The sequence below is a fragment of the Amblyraja radiata genome, chromosome 18, assembly GCF_010909765.2.
Source record: "Amblyraja radiata isolate CabotCenter1 chromosome 18, sAmbRad1.1.pri, whole genome shotgun sequence".
Taxonomy (NCBI): domain Eukaryota; kingdom Metazoa; phylum Chordata; class Chondrichthyes; order Rajiformes; family Rajidae; genus Amblyraja; species Amblyraja radiata.
In genome coordinates this window covers 1,839,372-1,863,477 of record NC_045973.1, presented here as the reverse complement: position 1 = coordinate 1,863,477, position 24,106 = coordinate 1,839,372, and the positions used below count along the sequence as shown (strand labels likewise).

The 24,106-nt window shown below is 44.9% G+C and overlaps 1 protein-coding gene across 7 annotated transcripts in view; it reads left to right on the top strand.

Annotated features, from left to right (window-relative positions):
- erc2 (ELKS/RAB6-interacting/CAST family member 2) overlaps positions 1–23,356 on the top strand; it is a 569,575-nt gene extending 546,219 nt beyond the window's left edge. For all 7 annotated transcript variants that reach the window (XM_033036569.1, XM_033036567.1, XM_033036568.1 and 4 more), the window contains one exon: positions 21,112–23,356. The gene's annotated coding sequence lies outside the window, so the exon portion shown is untranslated. The remainder of the gene's footprint in view (positions 1–21,111) is intronic.
- The last annotated feature ends 750 nt before the right edge of the window (positions 23,357–24,106 follow it).

Below are 24,106 nucleotides of genomic sequence, written 5' to 3'. Positions count from 1 at the left end.
CCAATTTGTTTCTGTATCAGTCATGTCAGAAGCATAATTCCATGCGTTCCGCTCAATCTCCTCGTGCCTGTGAAAGTTGGCAACTTCTCTGCCACGTTGGTTAGCTTTAACCCGCTACATCCTGCTACAAGTATGCTTACTATGTACAATTGCCATTGCAACACCAACCACCTCCCTTTCCCCACTTACAGCAGGCAGTGAAGAAAGCTAATAGAATATTGGCCTTCATAACAAGAGGATTTCAGTATGGGAGTAGAGAGGTTCTTCTGCAGTTGTACAGGTCTCTGGTGAGACCACATCTGGAGTATTGTGTACAGTTTTGGTCTCCTAATTTGTGGAAGGACATCCTTGTGATTGAGGCAGTGCAGCGTAGGTTCACGAGATTGATCCCTGGGATGGCGGGACTGTCATATGAGGAAAGATTGAAAAGACTAGGCTTGTATTCACTGGAGTTTAGAAGGATGAGGGGGTTTCTTATAGAAACATATACAATTATAAAAGGACTGGACAAGCTAGATGCAGGAAAAATGTTCCCAATGTTGGGCGAGTCCAGAAGCAGGGGCCACAGTCTTAGAATAAAGGGGAGGTCATTTAAGACTGGGGTGAGAAAAAACTTTTTCACCCAGAAAGTTATGAATTTATGGAATTCCCTGCCACAGAGGGCAGTGGAGACCAAGTCACTGGATGGATTTAAGAGAGAGTTAGATAGAGCTCTAGGGGCTAGTGGAGTCAAGGGATATGAGGAGAAGGCAGGCACGGGTTATTGATTGGGGACGATCAGCCATGGTCACAATGAATGGCGGTGCTGGCTCGAAGGGCCGAATGGCCTCCTCCTGGACCTATTTTCTATGTTTCTATGTTTCCAACCTCACCCCCTCTGAACGCACAGCCCTCCACTCACTCAGTAACGAGCCGACAAGGGAGGTGCCGCTGTAGACTGTCGGTCTGCCCTGTACTGTGCTGAGGGCGGGTGCCAGCTCTCCTCACACCTACCCCTTGACCATGAGCCCACAGACAAACACCAGACCATCACCACACAGACTGTGACTGACCTCATCACCTCTGCCGACCTGCTCTCCTTAGCCTCCAACCTTGTTGTTCCCCAGCCCACACTTATCTCATATATCCGTACATTGTGGATGGCTCAGTTGCAATCATGTATTGTGTAGGAAGGCTGGTTTAAACTGAAGATAGACACAACATGCTGGAGTAACTCAGTGGGACAGGCAGCATCTCTGGAGAGAAGGAATGGGTGATGTTTCAGGTCGAGACCCTTCGTCAGACTGAGAGTCGGGGGAGAGGGAAACAAGAGATATAGACGGTGATGTAGAGAGATGTAGAACAAATGTGCACAAAAGTAATGATGATACAGGCCATTTGTTGGGTGAAAATGAGAAGCCAGTTCAACTTGGGTGGGGGAGGGAGGGAATGCCGGGGTTCTTGAAGTTAGAGAAACAATATTCACACCACTGGGGCCGTAAGTATGTATTGTCTTTCCACTGACTGGACATCTTTTCACTGTACCTCGGTACACGTGACAATTAACTAAACTCAATAACTGACTAACTAAAGACAGACACAAAATGCTGGAGTAACTCAGCGGGACAGGCAACATCTCTGGAGAGGAGGAATGGGTGACGTTTCAGATTGGGACCCTTCTAGGTAGGCTATCTCCTTCCCAAGTTACTGCACCTGCAGTTCCTTGTCTCTATGCGTGTTCTTTCTTTGTTCAGCTTTAGTCTACAATATGTTGATATTCCTCACTCCATAGCCTTTGAACATATTCATTGTGGAGCACCTTATCACACACACTGAGAGCTCAAGTGTTTTACTCTGGTGGTTTCAACTCTCGCCAAGGGTACAATTTCAAACCAGCTTCTACCCATTCATTTGTTTAATTTACCTGTTTACTGCCTCTTGGATATTGGTTCTGGAATTTCTTTAATGAACCTGAAACACGGTGTTATGTGCTTATCAATAGTTTCGTCGCATTGTGTCCAAGGAACATATTCACCATGCTGGCCTCCAGCAACTTACTGAGTTCCTTGAGCTTTTACTGTTTATTCCACTCCTTGACATTCAATCATTTCATTTTCAACTGGTAGAATTGGGAGTTGACCTGTGGCTTTTTCTTTCCGATGGAAACTTGCATTTACATTCTAGTTTTAATGGAACTGTATACTTTTATAGCACGTGCATGTGGGCGTAAGGCACTTTGTTTGAAAGGTTTCCGGGAATTAATTAGGTTGGAGTTTGGAAAAGCGAGCCAGTTAATTGTAGAACCTGCTATCGCTACTTTGTGGTGTCCTGGGTCGTTTGGCAGGCGCTGAGCTGGAGTTTACGGGAATTGCCAATCTCATCAGATCAGAAGATCAGAAGTGATAGACACAGAATTAGGCCAATCGGCCCATCAAGTCTACCCCGCCATCCAATCTTGGCTGATCTATCTCTCCCTCCTAACCCCATTCTCCTGCCATCTTCCCGTAACCCCTGACACCCGTACTAATCAAGAAACTATCTATCTCTGCCTTAAAAATATCCATCGACTTGGCCTCCACAGCTTCCTATGGCATCTCCATCCTGAAAGAACGTCCTTTAATTCTGAGGCTGTGACCTCTAGTGCTAGACTCTCCCACTAGTGGAAACATCCACTCTATCCAAGCCTTTCACCATTCTGTACGTTTCAATTAGGTTCCCCCCCCCCCCCCTCATTCTTCTAAACTGCAGTGAATACAGGCCCAGTGCCAACAAACGCTCATCATAGGTTAACCCGCTCATTCCTGGGATCATTCTTGTAAACCTCCTCTGGACCCTCTCCAGAGCCAGCACATCCTTCCTCAGATATGGTGCCCAAAATTGCGCACAATATTCCACATGTGGCCTGATCAGCGCCTTATAGAGCCCCAGCATTACATCCCTGTAATTGTATACAAGCCCTCATGAAATAAATGCTAGCGTTGAGTTTGCTTTCTTTACTATTGATTCAACTTGCAGATTCACATTTTAGGAATCCTGCACCAGCACTCCCAAGCCTCTTTGCACCCCCGATTTCTGGATTCTCTCCCCATTTAGAAAATAGTCTACGCCTTTATTCCAACTATCAGAACTACCAACATCACTACTACCCGCTGCCCCTTCGTACCGAATCAATCATGGTTCCACTTTCATAACTGGCCCTGGATTCCATGGGCTGCAAAATGTTGGGACCAGCCCCCACACTGAACCTTGTCAAAGACCTTATTGATCCACGTGGACTACATCATTTACTCTGCCCCAATCAATATATTTGGTTATCCCTTCAAAATATATAAGATGATTAATGGTACACAAAAATGCTGGAGAAACTCAGCGGGTGCAGCGGCATCTATGGAGCGAAGGAAATAGGCGACGTTTCGGGCCGAAACCCTTCTTCAGACTGATAGGGGGTGGGGGGGGAGAAGGAAGGAAAAAGGGAGGAGGAGGAGCCCGAGGGTGGGGGGGATGGGAGGAGACAGCTTGAGGGTTAAGAAAGGGGAGGAGACAGCACGGGCTAGCAAAACTGGGAGAATTCAACGTTCATGCCATCCGGACGCAAGGTCCCCAGGCGAAATATGAGGTGCTGTTCCTCCAATTTCCGGTGTTGCTCACTCTGGCAATGGAGGAGACCCAGGACAGAGAGGTCGGATTGGGAATGGGAGGGGGAGTTGAAGTGCTGAGCCACCGGGAGTTCAGGTAGGTTATTGCGGACTAAGCGGAGGTGTTCGGCGAAACGATCGCCCAACCTCCGCTTAGTCTCGTCGATGTAAATCAGCTGACATCTAGAGCAGCGGATGCAGTAGATGAGGTTGGAGGAGATGCAGGTGAACCTTTGTCGCACCTGGAACGACTGCTTGGGTCCTTGAATGGAGTCGAGGGGGGAGGTGAAGGGACAGATGTTGCATTTCTTGCGGTTGCAACGGAAAGTGCCCGGGGAGGGGGTGGTACGGGAGGGAAGGGAAGAATTGACAAGGGAGTTGCGGAGGGAGCGGTCTTTGCGGAAGGCAGACATAGGGGGAGATGGGAAGATGTGGCGAGTGGTGGGGTCACGTTGGAGGTGGCGGAAATGGCGGAGGATTATGTGTTGTATTTGCCGGCTGGTGGGGTGAAAGGTGAGGACCAGAGGGACTCTGCCCTTGTTGCGAGTGCGGGGATGGGGAGAGAGAGCAGTGTTGCGGGGTATGGATGAGACCCTGGTGCGAGCCTCATCTATGGTGGCGGAGGGGAATCCCCGTTCCCTGAAGAACGAGGACATTTCCGATGCCCTGGTATGGAATGTCTCATCCTGGGAGCAGATGCGGCGTAGGCGGAGGAATTGGGAGTAGGGGATGGAGTCTTTACAGGGGGCAGGGTGGGAAGACGTGTAGTCCAGATAGCCATGTGAGTCAGTGGGTTTGTAATGTATGTCGGTCAGAAGTCTGTCCCCTGCGATGGAGATGGTGAGGTCAAGGAATGGTAGGGAAGTGTCGGAAATCGTCCAGGTGTATTGGAGTGCCGGATGGAAGTTGGTGGTGAAGTGGATGAAGTCAGTGAGTTGTGTGTGGGTGCAGGAGGTGGCCCCAAAGCAGTCGTCAATGTAACGGAGGTAGAGGTCGGGGATAGGGCCCTGGTACGTATTGAACAAGGATTGTTCGATATACCCGACAAAGAGGCAGGCGTAGCTGGGGCCCATGCGTGTGCCCATAGCTACGTCTTGTGTTTGGAGGAAATGGGAGGAGTCAAACGTAAAGTTGAGGGTGAGGACCAACTCCGCTAAGCGGAGGAGGGTGTCAGTGGCTGGGTATAGGTTGCTCCTCTGGTCGAGGAAGAACCGGAGGGCTCCGAGGCCATCCTGGTGGGGGATGGAGGTGTAGAGTGACCGGACATCCATGGTGAAGATGAGGGGGTGAGGGCCTAGAGAGAGGAATGCGCGGAGGCGGTGGAGAGTGTCTGAGGTGTCTAGAACATAGGTGGGGAGGGATTTGACCAAGGGGGATAGGATGGAGTCAAGGTATGTGGAGATGAGTTCGGTGGGGCACGAACAAGCAGAGACAATGGGTCTGCCGGGACAGTCGGGTTTGTGGATTTTGGGGAGAAGGTAAAAACGGGCCGTGCGGGGCTGGGGAACGATGAGGTTGGAAGCTTGGTCGGGCAGGGCGTGGGAATTGATGAAGTCGGTGATGGTGCTAGAAATGGTGGCCTGGTGCTCGTCAGTGGGGTCATGGTCCAAGGGTAAATAGGAGGAGAGGATTAATGGTTTGGACACGCTAGAGGCAGGAAACATGTTCCCAATGTTGGGGGAGTCCAGAACCAGGGGCCACAGTTCAAGAATAAGAGGTAAGCCATTTAGAACGGAGACGAGGAAACACTTTTTTTCACAGAGTTGTGAATCTGTGGAATTCTGTGCCTCAGAGGGCGGTGGAGGCCGGTTTTCTGGATACTTTCAAGAGAGAGCTAGATAGGGCTCTTAAAGATAGCGGAGTCAGGATATGGGGAGAAGGCAGGAACGGGGTACTGATTGTGGATGATCAGCCATGATCACATTGAATGGCGGTGCTGGCTCGAAGGGCCGAATGGCCTACTCCTGCACCTATTGTCTATTGTCTAATTCAGTCAAATCAGTCAGACAGGATCTCCTGTTCACAGTCATGATGATTACGCCTGCATTTCCACGTATAGATTAGTCTTGACTCTCAGATTGAAATCCAATCACTTCCCTTGGACTGACGTTAACAGGCCTAGCTTATTCATACATCGGACTTTACTGTGGTCAGAGTTTGGGGTACAATGTGGTGAGAGGAGTGACTGGGCTGATGGGTCTGATACTCCTGCACCTATTGTCTATTGTCTAACTCTATCAGGCTGACCTGCCTTTGCAAATATTGTGGTGATTCCCCACCTGTGAATAACTGTTGTTTATGCAGTTGTACAACATATCAAAAACACACTTTAATAAAGGAACGAGGAAGGCCAGGTTGGCGCAGCGGTAGAGTTGCTGCTTTACACGTCCTCCCCGTGACCTGCGTGGGTTTTCTCCGAGATCTTCGGTTTCCTCCCACACTCAAAAGACGTGCGGGTTTGTAGGTTAATTGGCTTTGGTAAAATTGTAAATTGTCCCTAGTGTGTGTAGGATAGTGTTAGTGTGCGGGGATCGTAGGTCGGTGCGGACTCGGTGGGCTGAAGGGCCTGTTTCCGCGCTGTATCTCTAAACTAAACTAAACATCAAGACAGTTAGCTCGTCCATGGAAACTGTCTTTTTTGGGGGTTATTTGTTGAGAAAATTCCACTACAAATTTTGGAAAAAGGAGAAAATGGTTAGCTTTCAGCATCTGATGCATTTTATTATAGAATTAAGTTTCAAAACCTTAAAACCTCACTGTTTAAGTAAAGTTATGATATAAAATTATCTCCTTTTAAATATGGGAGCATGAATATGTTTCTGAAAGCCTTTCTGTTGCATTAATAGGGTACCGATTATAATTTTTAGACTTTTTTGAAATTTATTAGCTGAATGGTTAGGAAAAAAAAACTTTAAGTATGGTACTGTATCTCCTCAGGCAGTTAACTGTAACAAATTTAATTGCCACATTTAAGGTGCTTAGCCAAGATTGCAAGTAACATTTTACCACATTCCTGAAGGGTTTTACAGAAATATTTTAATTTAAAAGCTTTTAATTATCACTACCAAAAGCTGAGTTTTATATTTTGGCAAGGGAGGGATGTGGTTCATTATAGTGTAGTGTTTTCTTCTGTTTTTTAATGTTTTGTAGGATTATTCGTTCACAAGACACTATTGTTCACAATGTGTTCAGTCACTTAAACATGTCTGAAACACATTGAAGTAGTTGTTACCACGTTACTCCTTTAACAGGCCCAGTGATCACAACCACACACACTCTAAAACATGTCAGCAGCAGAGAGGGGGCCATTGCTCATTTGCACTTTGCAGCAACAGTTGTCTCATGTAAGTTAGACTTTTGGCAGCTCAACGCCGAGCTGGCCTGCTCATTTGAAGATGAAACGTCGAGGGTATGTTGTGGCCATCTTTGGGCAGCAGGAGTTGAGTAGACAAGCCACAGGCAAAGGGCAAATGGAGCAGAACTACTTCCTAATAACATTCCTGCCATTTGATTGGAAAGTTTGGCAGAGCATTGGTGACTGTGCACAGGGTCACTACTGCTGCACTATTCACATCTCGGGCTTCCTGTCTACACTTGCGTTTGCCCTTGGGCTGTGCCTGCTGTAGACAAGAGGAACTAGGTTTACCCAGATGGCAGACAGGCACACCGTGTTATTAAAAGCCAGGGATCGCAAACCCTTGATGTAGTTACAGTCCTCATTAGTCCCTTGCTTAAAGGTAAACTGCATGCCACATCCATACAAAATCCTGGCAACTATTTACTACCCAGTTGGTTCCTAATGTCACACATTGTACCGTAGCTCAAACAATCAGAGCGAAAATCTAACTTTTCTTACTCCGAATATTTGTCATTTTGTTTGGACAGTTTGCAGCAAGTCGTGGAATTGGTGTAATGGGAGTTGGTTGTAATTCCTGATTTTACTGATTAACTTTTTATGTGAAACTTTTATGAAAAGCAGTTTCAGGTGACATGAGGTGCATTTTGATGGAGTGCAGTTATGTAAGGGCTGGGCCTTTCACATCTACATGGCCCAACCTTGTTAAAATATCAATTGTGTCAAGTCACGAAACAAAGCAAGTTTACTCTCATTAATCTAGAGGGCGCAGACAAAGATTTTAATACTCTTTCGATATTTGCTGTGCTTGCTCATTGTGCTGGGGTTCTGGGGGCCATGCAGCCGATGCTCTTGTTTCTTGTCACATTGCCGTTCCGGTTTGGAGTGAATGAGGGGCGGCGAAGGAACCCTTGTGGTACCTTTCATGAATTGTTTGTTGAATTCATGTTTGAATTAAGTTGCAAACTCAGCAGAAAAGTGATTCATAGACAATAGACAATAGGTGCAGGATTAGGCCATTTGGCCCTTCGAGCCAGCACTGCCATTCAATGTGATCATGGCTGATCATCCACAATCAGTACCCCGTTCCTGCCTTCTCCCCATATCCCCTGACTCCGCTATCTTTAAGAGCTCCATCTAGCGCTCTCTTGAAAGTATCCAGAGATCTGGCCTCCACCGCCCTCTGAGGCAGAGAATTCCACAGACTCACAACTCTCTGTGTGAAAAAGTGTTTCCTCATCTCCGTTCTAAATGGCCTACCCCTTATTCTTACACGGTGGGCCGAAGGGCCTGTTTCCATGCTGTATCTCTAAACTAAACCTTACATGATGTGAAGTTACCGCTCTTTGATTGGATCTTTGAAAATGATAGTGAAGGTGTCTCATGCTAAGCAAGTCAGTGCCCAATCCCTGCCAATATCTCCTTGGTTGGCATTGATGCTACAAACAGTTCCTCCTGCATTTTCTCCTCTCGTTATTGAGTCCAAGTTGAAGGAAAGCAGAAATAGTGAAGGAAGAAAGAACTATTGAAGTGAATCATAATTTACTGTGCTACATTTGGCAGTGAATAATCCTCTTATGAAATATTAGGAATGCACTTGCTTCCCTTGGCTGCCCCAGCAGAAGATAGGCCAGGAACATTCACCGCAGTCTTACCACAGAGCCTGCATCTCCCAGGATACTTGTCCCTGCCAATAGCACTGGACTGACTGGACCACCTTGGTGGACTGGTCCACTTTCAAAGCCTCAGAACCCTTGTAAATCTCCTCCCAAACTCTACATAAAATCATTCCTCTAAAATGGTGATCCATTTGTTGGCCGTAGTTGAGTATTTCGGAAGATTAATGGTTGGCCTTGATCTGCAGAGTTGCAGTGTTCGTGTCCCCGGCAACTTGAGGCTGGAGCTCCAACGCAGTAGCACGCAACGGTGGAAAAATAGCGACATTGCCATTGTACAGATCGTGAATGAATGAAGTGCAAGATGGTAAATGTTGCTGAGCTGTGTGAACGAGTGCTCAAAGTCACTGCATTCAACAATTGCGACTGACGAGGACTCACAAAGCAAGGAAAAAGCTCAAAAACAACACCAGTAACTCAGTGGGTCAGGCAGCATCTGTGGAGAACATGGATAGGTGGCGTTTCACAGAGTGCTGGAGTAACTCAGCGGGTCAGGCAGCATCTGTGGAGAACATGGATAGGTGACGTTTCACAGAGTGCTGGAGTAACTCAGCGGGTCAGGCAGCATCTGTAGAGAACGTGGACAGGTGACGTTTCGGGCAGCAGTTGCTGTTGGCTATGCCTCTTCCAAGTGACTCCATCATAATTCATGCTGGAAGCCAAACAAAGACCAGGCACATTCTAAGTTTTAAAAATAGAAGGAATTCCTGCTTTTGCTCAAGATTCCAGCATCTGTAGTTCCTTGTGCCTAGATTTTTATCCTGGTTATTTTGCCACAGTGCACGTGATTTTGAAAATTTATTTTGATGGGAAGAAAATACATGAATGTAGCATCACATCCACTCAGACCTGTTCCACCGTTGACCTGATTGTGCCTCCACTCCATCTTCCTGCTCATTCGTCATGTTGTTACTTGTGGGCGGTAGCACCAAGCAAATTCCTTGTATGTGAATACTTGCCAATAAACTTACTCGCTTACTTACTCCCAACTGTGCCTTGACTTCCCAATTGGCCAAATCTTTCCACGTGGCCTTTGAATATGTACGATGATTCAGCTTCCACGGCGCTCTGAGCTGGAGATTCTGAAATTAAACCTGTTTCCAAGTCTCATGTCTCTGATCAAGGCGGAGATTCCGCTGGGTTCTTCTTTGTTCTCTCATGGTTGGCATCCATCTTGAGGAGCGACCACCACTAACAGGGCTGCCTGGATGTGGCTGATCAGGGATGGCCATTGATGCCCAGTGACCACTGATCAGCAACGCACACATACAACAAAATCAATTAACATTTGGGGCGGCACGGTGGCACAGCAGTAGAGTTGCTGCCTTACAGCGCTTGCAGCACCAGAGACCCGGGTTCGATCCCGACTACGGGTGCTGTCTGTACGGAGTTTGTACGTTCTCCCCGTGACCTGTGTGGGTTTTAACCAAGATGTTTGGTTTCCTCCCACACTCCAAAAACGTACAGGTTTGGTGGGTTAATTGGCTTGGTATTAAGTGTAAATTGTCCCTAGTGTGTGTGGTAGAGTGTTAATGTGTGGGGATCGCTGGTCGGTGCGGACTCGATGAGCCGAAGGACATGTTTCCACGCTGTATCTCTAAACTAAACTAAATTTAATATAACAATAATAATGCGATGATCATACTGTTTTAAGAGTAAAAATTCAACTAACAAAATATTTAAAGTACCTGAAACCACTTAATGGCGCTGAGGCATTTTTTTTAGGAATTTCTATTATTTTCCGTGGGATTTGGTTTACCACGATTGGAATTCTCATTATTTTTGTTGGGATTTACACGGCCACCGTTTGGTTGGAAAGTGCGAGTCTTGGGTTTGAACTTTGGCAGAAGTCAGAATAAATATGTAGTCACCCTACAGGGTAGCTCAGCATCCATTAGTATTAAAGCCATCTGTTGTCTACTGTTATTGTCCATGAAGCAGCCAAACAAATTAACTTATTTCATTCTTTGAGATACAACATTTTAAAATGATTTACAAACTCTCGCACGGAATTGTCAAAAAAAAAACCCTCAACTGTCATCCACAAATAAATATTTGAAAAATGAAGACTCTTCGGATAGTTAGATGTGTTAAGTTGCCTTTCCGTTAGGGTGGCACGGTGGTGCAGCGGTAGAGTTGCTGCCTCACAGCGCCAGAGACCCGGGTTTGATCCCGACTACGGGTGCTGTCTGTACAGAGTTTGTACGTTCTCCCCGTGACCCACGTGGGTTTTCTCCATGATCTCTGGTTTCCGCCCACACTTCAAAGATGAGCAGGTTTGTAGGTTAATTGGCTTGGCACTATCCTTCTAGAGAGAGCTAGATAGGGCTCTTACAGATAGCGGAGTAAGGGGATATAGGGAGAAAGCAGGAACGGGGTACTGATTGGGGATGATTTGATTTGATTTGATTTAATTTATTGTCATTATCTTCAATGAAGAGACAACAAAATTATTTTTCCCTTAGTCATACAAAAAAAATAAAAAAAAATAAACACAAAACACAGAACACAGTAGTCCACAACACAAACATCCCCATAGTTCCCCACTGTGAGGGAAGGAATCAAAGTCCAGTCAACCTCCTCGCTGGTGTTCCCCAATGTTCACCCGTGGTCGGGGTCTCCCGAGCCCCCCATAGTCGCCCCTACGGGCGGCCCGATGTCCAATGATCACATTGAATGGCGGTGCTGGCTGGAAGGGCCAAATGGCCTACTCCTGCACCTATTGTCTATTGTCTAAATGGGAAATTGTCTGTAATGTGCATGCGATAGTGTTAGTGTGCGGGGATCGCTGGTCGGCGCGGACCCGTTGGGCCGAAGGTCCTGTTTCCGTGCTGTATCTCTAAACGAAACTAAACATTGATGGTCAAATCATCTGAATTGTAAAAAAAAAAATCACCTAGGGTTGTGGACTCAACTTTTCCTGATTAAAGAAAGTGGGATGTATAGAACTTGTGAGGATGGGTGATCAGTGGTCAGTGTGTTTCTATGCTGCATCTGCAATGTACACTGAGACACATTACTCCATGGGCAGTAGATCACTTCAATGCCCAATTATTACATTGCTACATTCATTAATTAAATGCAGACAATAGACAATAGGTGCAGGAGTAGGCCATTCGGCCCTTCTAGCCAGCACCGCCATTCAATGTGATCATGGCTGATCATTCCCAATCAGTACCCTGTTCCTGCCTTCTCCCCATATCCCCTGACTCCGCTATCTTTAAGAGCCCTATCTAGCTCTCTCTTGAAAGTATCCAGAGAACCGGCCTCCACCGCCCTCTGAGGCTGAGAATTCCACAGCGGCCTTGTTATGGAATTATTCTTTTTGTCTGTAGTTTTGTGTAGTTATCTACAGGAAGATTCTACATGTACTGCAGACAATCTAGCCCATTACCAACTTGCACATTGGATTCCACTTATTCTGCTGCCAACATTTTTGATTTCCAGCCTTGGACACAACATGAAAATACATTCAAAACCTCAGTATTAATGCAGCAGAAACTAATACTGGTATTACATTACAGGGTGTTTAGTCAACATGTTGATCTTGGATTCAGGATGCCAGCACTCTGCTCCTGGCAAACCCTCCCTCTCTCTATTCCAGAGTGTTCCCACATCGACATCATTTATATCAACATGGGGGATGGAATAGTGGAAACAAAATGGCCTTGTGGCTGAGGAGTAATTTGTGCTTATATTATGGAATGCAAGAGAATAATCTCGAATGTTTAAACTCTTGATCAGCCATGATCACATTGAATGGTGGTGCTGGCTCAAAGGGCCGAATGGCCTACTCCTGCACCTATTGTCTAATGAGCTTCACTAATCAGACCTGTAAGGCCAACACTATGGTATTGGTGATGGATAGTGAGCGTGTGGAACTAGACGATGGAGGGGGGAGTGGAGGCAGGAACTATGACAACATTTACTATGTGGATAGGAACGTTTTAGAGGGATATAAAGCAAATGTGGATGAATGGGAAGAGTTCAGAGGGTCATGTTGGTTGGCCACTCCCCCCTTCACCCCTCTCCCATCAGGCAAAAGGTACAGAGGTGTGGAAATGCACTCCTCCAGATTCAGGGACAGTTTCTTCCCAGCTCTTATGTGGGATGCAACGGAACCACCCTACCACAACCAGAGAGCAGTCCTGAACCCTTTGATGACCCTTGGGCTATCCTATGCTGGCTTTACCTTGCACTAAATGTTATTCCCTTATGTATCTGTACACTGTGAATGGATCGACTGTAATCATGAAATGTCTTTCTGCTGACTGGTTAGCACGCAACAAAAGCTTTTCACTGTACCTCGGTACACGTGACAATAAACTAAACTGAACTGAAGTACTGAATAGTTAGAATGAGTTGGGCCGAAGGGACTGTTTCTGTGACGTATGACTCTATATCATTCTAGTTACAGGAGGTATAAATAATTAACAATTGTATTCAGTGTACAAAGCTGCAATGTAAACTGAATTGGACAAGTTGAGGTTCATCTTCAAATGTGGTGAAAAATGGTTGTCCTCAACCTTTTAATACCCCGCAGTCAAATATTCAATTCTGTTGAAACCAGTTTATTTTTGCTGGTTTACAAAATAAAAGGGACGCGGTGTTGGAGAAACTCAGCGGGTCAGGCAGCATCTGTGGAGAACATGGATAGGTGACGTTTCACAGAGTGCTGGAGTAACTCAGCGGGTCAGGCAGCATCTGTGGAGAACATGGATAGGTGACGTTTCACAGAGTGCTGGAGTAACTCAGCGGGTCAGGCAGCATCTGTGGAGAACATGGTTAGGTGACGTTTCACAGAGTGCTGGAGTAACTCCGTAGGTCAGGCAGCATCTGTGGAGAACATGGATAGGTGACGTTTCACAGAGTGCTGGAGTAACTCAGCGGGTCAGGCAGCATCTGTGGAGAACATGGATAGGTGACGTTTCACAGAGTGCTGGAGTAACTCAGCGGGTCAGGCAGCATCTGTGGAGAACATGGATAGGTGACGTTTTGAGTTAGGACTGAAGAAGGGTCCCAACCCGAAATGTTGCCTATCCATGCCCTCCTGAGATGCTGCCTAACTGTTAAGTAACTCCAGCACTGTGTGCCTTGTTTAATCTACAGACCCGCATGTCCTTATCCAAGGAGGTTAACCATTGAGGGAAGATAGTGTTAGTTTGTACACAACACCTCGATACAAGACAATAATAATGTCGGACATTGCTTCCCATCTCCTGTTCCACATCGGTTTTATTTCTACATGTGGTCTCTATGAGTCAAATTGAAAATGATGATCAACTAATATTGCCTCAGGTGTAGTTGTGCCACAGGGGAGCAGATTAATATAGTTGAAATTAATTTCAACTAAACGCCTTGCATCCATCTGGCTGCTTCAAACCCAATTCTCGAGGTGAAAGGACACCATAAACTGGCGATGTCATCCTGGTCTCCACAGCACACGGCCATCTGAAAGCTCAAGTTAACTATGCCTTTTGCATTCTATTAAAATGTGATGAAAAACATATTGGCCAAATGTTTGTTATTCATGGTTGTCAAAGGCTTCAGAAAGGAACACACATCAAAAAAAAAACATTGCTTTTGCTTATGCTTCCAAGTTGTGGGATGCAGCATTATTAAATTAAATATACAGGGTTCGCTTAAGGTGACGCAGAGAATAATGGCTCAAAGTCATATCTTTGAATTACTACCACTGCTGCAATATAATCACATCAAGAGAAAGGGGGTAATTGAGAGAAAAAATCATTTTTCCTTTGATCACAGAGACAATAAATACACCTCCAGGAAAGAAAGAATTGCATTGATGCAGATTTTCAAAGATGACAAGTTATGATATGATCATTTAGTTCAGGAATCCACAGAGGCAAGATGCCCGCTGTGTCTCTCAGCCAGAGACTACTTTAATACCACAGCTTGGCTGCAAACTCCTTTTTTCAATAACAAAATACTACTCTTGTGTTTTGTTAAGCTAATTTATACAATTGATATTTAGTCTTTGCCCAGGTGCCATGTGTGTCTTGTTACAGATAGGAAAAGCTGTTGCTGGATTCCTTCGGAGGCATCTGCACACATGTTGAAAGGAGCATTTGCCGGCCACATGTCACAGGGGAGGGGTTGCTGCTACAGATCCAAGGTCACTGCACAACAGATACCTTTCGGAATGTGAAGTATGTGGTAATGAAGGTGTGCTCCAAAGCGTTTTACTGTAAATCCAACCTCCCCTGCTCAAAATACACTCTTTATTCTAACATTGCAACTTTTTTTCATCACCAAAGCTATGAATCTTTGCAAAGAACAAGCTTAATTTTTTTTTTTTCCTCAAGAAGCCCATTTAGATTTGCCAGGAGGTTTTGGTTTCACAAATATCCAGGCGATAGATTTTCAGGGGAGCAGTTCCTCTGGTCCACACTGGTTTGGGATATAAGTATATGTGCAATATGCTGGTGTTATTTGGATATCAGAATATATGGATAATGTGACTCGGCAGATCAATAACAGCGTAGCTGAACCACAAAGGAAAATACACTTAAGTTGCAATCATAACAGCGTGCCTTTTCTCTCGGCAATGTACGTTAAAAAAACACTCCAGAGAGGGTTCGGTTCGCATGTACACAAGGCCTCTATCTCTGCACGGGAACAATGCTTTTTGTTCGAAAAAATATTAAAAATGAAATATGAGAAAACAGACTCATTAAATGTCAATGTAAACTCCAGCAGATTGTTTGCTAATGAGGTGATAAAATTAAATAATCGCAAGTATTACTGACCTTGCAATTCAGGTAAAGTTATTTAGGTCACTAATCATTAGTTTACTCTGTTTAATGAAGGCTCAAATGCTCAATAATGCCACGTGTTGAAGAGAGCGTTTTAATTAATACCCTTTTTAATTGTTCTCTGATGTGGATAACTGATGCTTTGTGTAGCTTGCAAACATCCGCATTGTGTAGTGCAGCTTTTTTTAATTAACTGTTTGTTCCTACGTAAATATCAAAGTAAGACAGACACAAAATGTTGGAGTAGCTCAGCAGGACAGGCAGCATCTCTGGAGAGATGGAATGGGTGACGTTTTGGGTCGAGACACTCCTTCATTGTTGGTCTCAGTTAGGAATAGATAGTCCTTTTATCTATCCCTGTCAGATACTTTTGTGAAAATCTGATTAGCGTGTGAGAATTGCAGCGGTGTATTTTTTATCCAGATGGCAAATTGCAATCGCATTGTGTACAACACAACTTTCTAGATCTCTGGAAGTCTTTGGTCAAATAGGTCATCCACAAACGAGCTGACTTTCTCTGAGATTCCATACCTTGGTCGATTTAATTCATCAATATGAATTGATTAATGCGAGAACAAGCGTTTCAAAGTACAGTATGAAAACTTTGCACAGTTTATGTTTTATATGGAAACTAATCCTGTACTCTGATTCCCAAAGTGTAATTTAAATCCAAGAGTGTATGTGTGTGTATAAGACAGTGTTAAAAAAAAACATGCAATATTTTCAGCAGCAATTAGTTTTTGCAAAGGTCATGTTCAGTCATTTATATAATTGATGCCATTTATTCTACACAATGGTTACATTAAGTTATTATTAATTGCATTTTAGCAATTTAACACAACTCCTTTTCCTCTGAGGACTTATTGTGTTTAAATTTAAATTATTGTTTATCACCTTTGTTCATTATTTATTGAATCTATGATTACGACTTCATATCCTGCTCATCAAATGTACTGCGTTCTGTATACAATACCTTGTGATGGTAACACAAATATGGGTGGTTTCATTCTTGCCTGAAGCAAGACACTTGGCCCATCAAAGGTGGGAGTCAAAAAGCTGCAGATATGATTATCTTACTGGATAGGACGGGTTTGGAGCGATCTGGGCCAAACGCAGGCAGGTGAGCCTAGTGTAGATGGGGCAGGTTGATTGGCATGGTTGAGATGGGTCGAAGGGGCTATTTTAGTTTTTAGAGATACAGCACGGAATCAGGCCCTTCGGCCCACCGAGCCCCAACCACTCACGTACACGCAGAGGATAATACTTCAACAGCACCATGTTCAAATACAGCACATTGAGGGCCGAAGGGCCTGTTCCTGTACTGTTTTTGAACAGTACAGCACAGTCTGGAGACGGTCCTGACCTGAAACGTTGCCTTTCTATGTCCTCCAGAGATGCTGCTTGACCTGCTGAGTTACTCCAGCATTTTGTGTTCTGTGTCATATTCCAGCATCTGCAGTTCCTAGTATCTCCATGCCTTGCTTTTCTTTGTCAACTGATTTGTTGCCTCAAATTCTAGCTTTCCCAGAGAAACAAAAATAGTATTTTCTTTTGTGTAGGAAGGAACCACAGATGCTGGTTTACACCGAAGATAGATGCAAATTGCTGGAGTAACTCAGCGGGACAGGCAGCAAGGAGGGTCTCGACCCGAAACATCACCTATTCCACCTATCCAGGACCCGCTGAGTTACTCTGGCATTTTGTGTCTATCTTTAACATTGACTTTGGTTGACTTCCTCTTTCACCTCCATCTCCCACTCTGAATCCACAAATTAATCTCCTTCCTTGATCTCACGTTTCCATGATGACTTGCCCCATCAGTTAGAGCTTGTTTGTGACCAGCGACATATTTATAATTGTATTTACATTGACAGCCTATGATCCAACAAAACTCTTGGACCTTCTCCAGATACTTTCAAGAGAGAGCTAGATAGGGCTCTTAAAGATAGCGGAGTCAGGGGATATGGGGAGAAGGCAGGAACGGGGTACTGATTGGGGATGATCGCATTGTGTATGCACTGTGGATGATCAGCCATGATCACATTGAATGGCGGTGCTGGCTCGAAGGGCCGAATGGCCTACTCCTGTACCTATTGTCTATTGTCTATTGTCTATTGTCTAACCCCTGGTCCAAATTCTGCTGATTCGTTGTTGCAAATCTGCGGGACCGTCTCTGTGGGAAATATGTCGTCATATCTCTGGCCCTAATAGTGATAAATATCATGTTTCAAACTCCCAATCTGTTGTTAGGTTTGTACTTTATATAGTCAGAGAAATTTATTAATTTTTAAATTGTCTGTCAATCACGCTTCCTCAGTAATCATTATTAAAGATAATTCTATATGACCTTTCCTCTGGTAATCTAGCCGATTATGGTGAAATGCTCTTTAAACATGTTTAAGATATTTACCGTTTTCTATCGCATTAAATAAGCCTCTCACTGAGCTGACACCGCACCTTTATAAACCAGTGGTTATTAAACAGCTCAGCACAACATCTGTTCAAGCAAATACACACTGGTTCATCTGGTTGTTTCTAATTCAGCACAAGGATAGGTTATAGACAATAGACAATAGGTGCAGGAGTAGGCCATTCGGCCCTTCGAGCCAGCACCGCCATTCAATGTGATCATGGCTGATCATCCCCAATCAGTACCCCGTTCCTGCCTTTTCCCCATATACCCTGACTCCGCTATTTTTAAGAGCCCTATCTAGCTCTCTCTTGAAAGTATCCAGAGAACCGGCCTCCACCGCCCTCTGAGGCAGAGAATTCCACAGACTCACAACTCTCTGTGTGAAAAAGTGTTTCCTCGTCTCCGTTCTAAATGGCTTACTCCCTATTCTTAAACTGTGGCCCCTGGTTCTGGACTCCCCCAACATCGGGAACATTTTCCTGCCTCTAGCGTGTCCAAACCCTTAATAATCTTATATGTTTCAATGAGATATCCTCTCATCCTTCTAAACTCCAGAGTGTACAAGCCCAGCTGCTCCATTCTCTCAGCATTTGACAGTCCCGCCATCCCGGGAATTAACCTTGTAAACCTACGCTGCTCTCTCTCAATAGCAATAATGTCCTTCCTCAAATTAGGGGACCAAAACTGCACACAATACTCCAGGTGTGGTCTCACTAGGGCTCTGTACAACTGTAGAAGGACCTCTTTGCCCCGATACTTGACTCCTCTTGTTATCTTTATCGATCAAAGCTTGGTGCTCATTGCTGTCGGATTTCTTTATGACCTGTATACTCTGACCTCTCTTCCATATCCCAATGGCCTCGCATTCATCCATTCTCTGCATTTTCAGCCCATCATTCAGTTTGGTTTAGTTTAGTTTAGAGATACAGCACGGAAACAGGCCCTTCGGCCCACCGAGTCCGTGCCGACCAGCGATCCCCGCACACTAACACTATCCCACACACACCAGGGACAATGTGCAATTATATCAAGCCGATTAACCTACAAACCCGCACGTCTTTGGAATGTGGGAGGAAACTGAAGATCTCGGGGAAACCCCACGCAGGTCACGGGGAGAACGTACAAACTCCGTACAGACATCATCGTGTGCACAGCTAGTCCCCTTTCACAGCAGAGAAACCTCTCCTCTCCTCTACTACCCCAGAACACTTGTCTATGAAATGAAATCACTCTTGCGTTAAGTTTCAAAAGAGAGATTTTCCAATTTTCACCAGTCCAGTCAACAGTCGTGATTCGCTTACAATGCCGGGGTTAAGACTGGAGAGAGAGTTATACAACACACTCCCACCTGTCCAGGCCAGCCAGCAACCACACCAATCCTACATTGACCCAAGTTGTTATTGTCCCCACCTTCTCCTCACACCCCCTCACATTCGCCCATTAACTGACGCACCAATGGTCAGTTACAACAAGTGGTCAACCTTCCAACCCAAGAAACGGTACAAGATACAAGATACATTTATTTGTCACATGTACCAGTTGGTCAGCATACAGCCATACGAATATAAAACACACCACACACACGATAGACTCAACATTGAAGTCTGCACCGACTCATTAATATGGAATCTTTACGCGGCACAGTGGCGCAGTGGTAGAGTTGCTGCCTCACAGCGCCAAAGACCCGGGTTTGATCCTGACTACGGGCGCTGTCTGTATGGAGTTTGAACGTTCTCCCCGTGACCTGCGTGGGTTTTCTCCGGGATCTCCGATTTCCTCCCGCACTCCAAAGACGTACAGGTTTGTAAGCTAATTAGTTTGGTATAAATGTAAATTGTGCCTAGTGTGTGTAGGACATCGTTAATGTAATGTTAGTGTAAGAGGATCGCTGGTCCGTGTTAGCGTGCTGTTTTTGCGCTGTATCTCTAAACTAAACTAAACTAAACTAAGCCTATTGTTGTTTCCATTCGGTACATTCTGCCTATGGGAGAAAGAGCCTTTTATGTCTGAACCTGGTGGCCAATTCTCCATCCCTGCCAATGTCCAACCTCACATCCTCTCAGCTTTTGTTTCCCGTGAACACCTTTGAAGCAGCACCTTATCAAACGCCTTCTGGAAAATCCCAATTTAGTGCACCTGCCATCCACTCTACATGCTACTTCCCAAAGTAACGGCAGTAAACTGGTCAAACAAAATGTCCTTCCAGAAACCGTATTGTTTCAGCCCGATCGCCTAGAATTCTGCCCTGCTATGACATCTTCAATAACACCTTTAATAATATCATCAGGCATTTCCCCTCTGTAGAAGGGTCTCGACCCGAAACGTCGCCCATTCCTTCTCTCCAGAGATGCTGCCTCACCTGCTGAGTTACTCCAGCATTTTGTGTCTAACTGTGTCTCCCCTCTGATAGATGGTTAGCTAACGCTGCTGCAGCCTCATACATGGTCTCCCGTTCATCCCACACCTTTTGTTTCAATAAAGGATCCACATTTACTGTCTGCCACCCTGAGTTCATAGAGTCACACAGCAGAGAAACAGACCCTTCGGTCCAACATGTCCATGTTGCCCCATCCAAAATAATCCCATTTACCCATTTGGCCCATATCTCTCCAAATCTTTCCTATCCATGTACCTGGCCAAATAACTTTCAAATGTTGATACTAGAAACTGTACATGCTGGTTTATATTAAAAAAATACTCAAAAAAGCTGGAGTAGCTCAATAGATCTGGCAACGTCTTAGGAGAACATGGAGAGGTGACATTTTGGATCTATCCATGTTCTCCACAGATGCTGCCTGACCCGCTGAGTTACTCCAGCACTCTGTGAAACGTCACCTATCCATGTTCTCCACAGATGCTGCCTGACCCGCTGAGTTACTCCAGCACTCTGTGAAACGTCACCTATCCATGTTCTCCACAGATGCTGCCTGACCCGCTGAGTTACTCCAGCACTTTTTTCGTTTTTCAAATGGTGTTATTAACACCTTGTTGCGTATGATATAATGGAATAATATGAGTAATTTAAGTAGAACATACTGCATAAAAATAAGATTTGTGTAGACATTAATTTCCTCTCTGAAGCCTAGAACTAGTTTAAAATGGAATTAGTGCACAGTTTTTACTACAAATGAATTTCATCAGCCGATATTATTCATTGTTTGGGTTGCAACCATGGAACAAACGAGAGTGACATTGCTCGTTGACAAGGGGATGGCAGCAAGTTGTGTCAATGTACCTTTGTGTGAAACACCTAAACAGTGCCTTGTTTTCTCAGCAGCAGACGAGCTGGAGCCAGGAGAAAAGGAGGATGTGGCACTCGAGGAACACACAGACTGTTTGCTGCGACGGATCTCAGATCTATGTCCAGACGTCCTGGAGCAAGTGGTGGAAATAGCTCGATGCAGCTCCGATCGTGGGGCAGTGGCAGCTCAATGTGAAGTGAGATGAACAATCCCTTCCCCTCCTGCCAAATTCACCATCCTAAACCACTAAACACCGCCATAGTATTCTGAAGCCAGTCTGTGTCTGTTTACACCTTGATAGTATTATGAGTATCATTCCAACCATGATGGGAATCCCAATGATCGGTGCTGTGAATGCCCACGTTATGAGTAGATGCATCCCAATTTCTTTCTTGAGATGCCCATTGCTTGCAGTTATCTTCTCACCTGTGTCACCTTCTGCAGGTGCAGCGACCACAGCCTAATCCTCGGCTAATCTCACTGTCTGAACCTTCAGTAGAGGAGGGAACTGAAGAGCCACTATGATCTTCTAATGTCATAATGTACGATGAGTCGAGCTTGTGTGCGTGGGGAGGTGGGGGAAAAATGTACAATTTTTACAGTGAAAGAATTACCAAACAGTTGACACGGATTATCCTTCTGAACAAAATAAAAATGACCTGTGCCTGTCGAAATGTACAATATGATACATCTGAATCCGTTTAGTCCATGCTTGATTTACAATAAACATTGTTGAAGTGGGAGAGTATTCAAAATTCCGCAAACGGCCTAGCAACTTGGGAAGACTTGGGAAGTGTGAAGAAGGTGTCGGGAAAAGGCAACCATCGTTCCATCGCGCTGGTGCGGTGATGAGCCCAGGTAGCCATCGTTACACTTAACGACATCATTGTGAAAGTTTCTCCAAGACATTTAGCAACATTTCTAAGTATGGAAACTTGTGCATTTGTACCAATTCTGAATTCTTTACGCATTATCACACTTAGCGGCAGAGAAAGCTCACTGGTCTGGGCGCACACTCAATGGAAACCTCACTACTGCTGAAGTGAAACCAAACCTCAGAGTGTTGTTTTGGTGAAGGGGGCAAAGTTCCCTTGGAACATGCTCAGCACATCCGCACCCCAAGTCAGTTTTGGGGCAAGTTTTGCGCTCCCAAGAAGTAGGAAGCAACACTATGGTCACTGTGGATTGTGACCCATTGAGTGGCCGGCTAGGCAGTTCTCAATGTTCTAGAGTCCAACTGAATACTTGAAGTAACACATTCTAATCACAAGGATCTAATGTGAAGTAAATGTCATAGTAAATACATAAAAACAGTGCTGCTTAGCCGTTAGTTCAATATATGTAACGTGCCAATTTTGGAACAGTTGGGAAGTTGCTGTTCCCAGGTTAGAGTGACACTGATCAATAGTTAAACCTCAGATTAGGGCATCTAATACAACTCTTCAGAGGAGGGGGGGGGGGGGGGGGGGGGGGGAGGAAACTTCCGTTACATGTTTTACAGAATTTCAAGATATCTTCTTTTGATTTTCGTTTTGATACTTCGGCATAGAACACTAGTTAAGATAAACACTGTGACAAACTGACACGAGCGTTTTATTGTTGTGTCTTTGGTAGACATTGACTAACAAATAAATGACTCCCGTTGATGCAACTTCTGGCTAGTTAATAACTTGACTATGTTCTGATTGGTCTTCTGCCTGTACTATATATTGTGTCAATTCATGTACAGTAATTTTTGTATTTGAGATTTGTGTACCAGAATGCACGCAACTTCTGTTTGACCTTTATTTGAAAGTGGATTAAAAACTTGTTTTCCTAATAATCTTTACAGGCGAACCATAAGGAAGGAATATTGACACAATGCTTACCTGTCATGTAACTGTGTAGACTGCTACCTGAATGTGGTGTGCTGGAATATGTAGAGCAGCAATTCTTCCGATCGCCCTTCTAAATGTCCGCGTCACGTTCGAGTGACCTCTTGGTGTCCTGTTCTTCTGTCGCATGTCACGGATCCTGCTGTTGAGATGTGGTGAAAATGTTGACATGGTACCACAAGGAATCCCTGAGTATGTTGTCCACCATGGGCATGTTTTAAAGCAGTACTGTGCGTGCATCATTATCTTGTGGACATGTAGGGGTATGTAAGGTGCAAAAACATTGTTATTAACATGCAAGAAATATTTAGTGTTGCCCAGCTTGTTTATATATTCATTAAATAAAATTTTCTTTCTGATATTATAGTTGTTGTTTAATAAAGAAAAGTGTTTTTTTTTTGTGGAATCCCTGCTTCTTAGTTTCTTTAAGAATCTAAATCAGCCATGATGTAATAATGGACGTTTAATATAACTTGAAGCAGCTGCTCAGTGTCACTGTGGAGGGAGGAACTGCAGATGCTGGTTTACACCGATGATAGACGCAAAGTGCTGGAGTAACTCAGCGGGTCAGGCAGCATCTGTGGAGAACATGGATAGGTGACGTTTTGGGTCAAAATCTTCTTCAGAGCCATGTGTGTTCCCCACCATTTGCCTGTGCCTCCATGCCTGAAGAAGGGTCTCGACCCGAAACATCACCTATTCCTTTTCTCCAGAGTTACTCTGGCATTTTGTGTCAACCCTTCGCATTTTCTTTTGCTGACTCCTATACTCTACGCACCCACCTATGAAAGCAAACATGCCATATGCTGTCTTTACCACTCTAATTCCTTGTGCTGCCACTTTAATAGAGTTCTGTACTTGGAGCCCAAGATCCCTCTGTACTTAAGGGTTGATTTTAGGACGGTGTTTAAGTTGAGTACGCTAGAAGCCCTTTTCCATCTTCTCCCGCCCCCCCCCACCCCTACAATCAGTCTGAAGAAGGATCTCGACCCAAAACATCACCAATTCAAAACGTCTCCAGAGATGCTGCCTGAGCCGCTGAGTAAAGGGCCTGTCCCACTTTCACCACCTAATTCATGACCTTTTTCACTCGTGGACATTTTTCATCATGTTGAAAAAGCGCCCCGACCTACTTGATGCCACGAGTACCTACGAC